Source organism: Notamacropus eugenii, chromosome 4 (genome assembly GCF_028372415.1).
Source record: "Notamacropus eugenii isolate mMacEug1 chromosome 4, mMacEug1.pri_v2, whole genome shotgun sequence".
Taxonomy (NCBI): Eukaryota; Metazoa; Chordata; class Mammalia; order Diprotodontia; family Macropodidae; genus Notamacropus; species Notamacropus eugenii.
In genome coordinates, this window is record NC_092875.1 from 199,738,984 (window position 1) to 199,742,911 (window position 3,928).

The 3,928-nt window shown below is 39.1% G+C and overlaps 1 pseudogene; it reads left to right on the forward strand.

The window, feature by feature from the left end:
* The first annotated feature begins 3,109 nt into the window (after nt 1–3,109).
* Nucleotides 3,110–3,588, forward strand: LOC140498317 (large ribosomal subunit protein eL21-like; annotated as a pseudogene).
* Nucleotides 3,589–3,928: the final 340 nt, after the last annotated feature.

Here is a 3,928-nt window from a genome sequence, read left to right on the forward strand (position 1 = left end):
CCAAAAAGTATTGAGAGATCTGTACTGATTCTTTCATCTTGAACAAATGACTAGGGAGGGCACTTACACACGTACTGAACTATCCAGAAGTATGTCAACTATTATCAGTGTCTACTTCTGCCCATCAACATCTTTAATTCTTGAAAACATCTGTGTTTTCCTCAGTGTAGATGAGTCCCGGAGTCAATGCAAATCACTGACCCTCTACATATTGTTCTGGTCCAAAAATTCATCACCTGGTGTCAAGCCTGTGTGATGAGAGTCTCCAAACTGGTCCTGGGATGGCAAGTGCCTAACCTTACCAGACCTGCCTTTAAAGCATCTTAGTCCCCTCAGCCTTCAAGAACCTTGCCATGAGCTATATGGCTTGGATTTTAACAGAAGCTGTCAGTCAACATTTCTCAGGAAACTAGAAAAGGTTATCAGTATTCATTCTAAATAAGGGAGAGCTAAAGCAAACCTCACCTCCCAGTCTACTCCTTCCTGGGGATGCCCCAGGGATGATGGGTATTTCCACTCTCTCTTTTTCATGCTCCAATTCTTTACCACAGAGTCACAAATTCAAAATTGGGATAATACATCCCTTTAACTTGGATCTGTGCCATGCAGTGATGAGCTCAGTTCATGTGATCACTGGATTGTAGATTTAGAGCTTGCAGGGACCACAGAGGCCATCTGGTCCAACTCCAACATTTTAAAGATGAGGAAACTGAAGGCCCAGGTAGGTAAAGTGACTTGCCTGTGATCACACAGGTAGTAAGTGGCAGACTAACCTAGGTCTTTTAACTCCAGACCTAGCTGTGCTTTCAGGGATGTTAGCCACAAGAAAAAGAGAATGCCCTACTCTGATAATTTGGTTGTGAGCACAATTTAAAGTATAGAAACTTTGGTCTACAGTGTCCTAAGTGGTTTGAGTCCTTGCTGCCTTGCAAATTGCCTCCTGCCCTATGTGCCATAATAGCCATTAAGATCAACCCGAGTACCCCGCTGACAGATCCCAACATCTATCAGTGAGAACCAGGAGGAAAGGCATTTTCTGAGGATGGCTCCTGGCCTGCTGTGGTTTGGCAGAGAGCCAGACTACCAACTTGGGGGGCACAATGCAGACCTGTCTTTTAAGCCTGGTGTGCTATTGATTTCAGTATGCTTGTCATTACTGTACATTACTGGGGCTGGAAGTATGGGTATGTGAGTGGCTGGGGGAAGGGAAGAGCCATAACAGAATTCTGAGTTAGAATCACAGTATGTTAGAGTCAGAAGGAACCACAGAGGGGCCTTTGTTTCAATTCCCTCACTTTATAAAGAAGAAAACTGAGATTGAAAGGGAAAAATGGCTCCCTCAAAATCACATAGCTAATTAGTATCATAGGCAGGACTTGAATCAGAATTCCAAGTCCTATTCTGGAAGTCATTCTATTGTACCATTCTGGTTAGCAGCTCTAGTACCTAGGCTGCAAAGCCATAGGGTTCAATAATGTCACTGCTTATGAGCTGTTCCATGGAAGTTCTGAATGGGGAATGAAGTTAAAACTCACGACTAAAAGGAAATTTTTATATTCTCTGGAACAAAACCCACTCCATGCATAATGGAGAGTTTGCTTTATGCAGTTTTCAAAAACAAAACAGAACCCCTCACGCTATACAGGGCACTACAGCCTCAAGTGGTTATCTTCCTTCCACCCAGAGCAACCTGTTTGGTTGCTAAACCAATTTGTGTATGTTTTTGTCCCCACTGCAAAAATCTCTTTTGATGTAAGGACAGCAGTCATTGGATCCCTTCCAGCTGAATATCCTTTGCCTATAGCCTTTTTATTCTCTAATTTTGGGAGGAGCAATAAAAGCAGAGCTTTCCTGCCACATCCTTCCTTTCCGCTAACAGTAAACTCGAAAGTGGAAAGTGTCATGAACATGTGTTAGTCTCTATCATCTTTTGAGAGCAGAAGTTCTTAACCTGGGGTCTGTGAACTTGTTTTCATGTTTTGATATTTGTATTTCAATTGGTTTCTTTGTCATCTTATGTATTTAATTTTATACCTATACAAGCATTATTTATTACAAGGCAGTTTGTGGCATGGTTGATAAAGCACTTGGGCTTAGAGTCAGGAAGACCTGAGTTAAAATTTTACCTCTGATATGTACTAGCTGCATGGTCCCGAGCAAGGCACTTAGCCTCTGTTTGCCTCAGTTTCCCAAACTGCAAAATGGGGATAATATTAACCCCTACCTCACAGGTTGTTCTGAGAATCAAATGAGTTGTAATGCTTGTAAATGCTCGTAAAGCCCTTAGCTAGATATCTGGCATGTTGTAGACACCATATAAATGCTTATTCCCTTTCCTGCCCTTGTTCTAAGAAGGAATTCCTCTGCTTCACCAGATTGCAGAAGGAGTCCATGAAACCAAAAAAAGTTAAGGATTCCTACCTTAGAGGGTTTTGTTTTAACGTTTTCAGAGAATGTCCTTGGTAAGGTTTGTTTGAGTTTTTATTGGGAAGTATCTATTGTATCAAAATAAAATATATATATATATTTTTTTAAGTTTTAAAGAATGAAGTTTTTACTTTTTGTGGCAGCCAATGATTTGAAACAAAATAAATGCCCATCAATTGGAGAATGGCTAAGACAAACTGTGGTATGTAAGTTACTATACCATGAGAGATGAGGACTATGAGGAATAAAGGGAAACATAAGAAGACATATGAACTAATACAGAAAGAAGCAAGTAGAACTAGAAAAAATATATACATGATCACTATAACACTGTAAATGGAAAGAACAACAAAAAAAAAGATAAAATGAAACTGACCACTGTGTAATTGTAATAGGTCCTAAAAAAAGAGTCAAGAAAATGTACTTCCCTCCCTTTTTTTTGCAGAGGTGGGAGACTATGAATATGAAATATCATATGTACTGTCAGACTTGGGTAATGCGTTGCTAAGCTTTCTCTTTCTTTTTCATTCTTTGTTATGTGGAATGGCTGTCAGAGTAGAAGAAGGAAGATGGATAGATTCAGAAATAAAGGTGATGTAAAGACAAAAAATATCAATAAAATCATTTTGAAAGATAGTACAGTCTTTCTACTAGCTCTGCCACATTTCAGTAAGTTGTCAAAATGACAAATACAAAAGGAAGAAGGAGAGGGACATGATACATGTTTTCTAGGCCCTTTTGGAAACATGGCATTGTCCCTTTGACTACTACATATATGTGAATATACAAGAAGGGTGATATTGTTAGATATCAAGGGTGTGGGCACAGTTCAGCAGGGAATGCCCCACAGATGTTACCCCGGTAAGACTGGATGGGTATGTAATGTTATTCAACATGGTCTAGGCATTGTTGCAAACAAACAGATAAAAGGCAAGATTCTAGCCAAGAGAATTAATTTGCATATTGAGAATATTAAACATGCTAAGAGCAGAGGTAACTTCCTGAAGAGGGTGAAGAAAAATGATCAAAGTAAGAAGGAAACCAAAGAAAAAAACACCTGGGTTCAACTGAAATGTCAGCCTTCTCTACCCAGAGAATGTGAGAATCAACCTAAAGGAACCTGAGCTGTTGGAACTGAACCCCTATGAATTCCTGGCATAAATGTCTGTAAAGATAGATAGATAGACAGGCAGACAGACAGGCAGACAGACAGACAGATAGATGGATGAATGAATAAACAAAAGATTCTTGGATAATGAAAAAAAAAGAAAGATAAAAAAGCTTTCAGGTCATCTGAAAGTTCATCATTAATAAGTCCTGATGAAGTAAGAGCAAATCATTCCCTTCACACTGACCCTTTTCTAAAGTGTTTGTTTTCTAAATAGAGTGGAAAGAAAGGATGAACTCAGTGTTCTTCCTTTCTGATTTATTTTACATGGCCCTCTTTCTTAACATTTTTTAAAAAATATTTTGTGGTATAACCTGTGTTTTTAAATTCTCT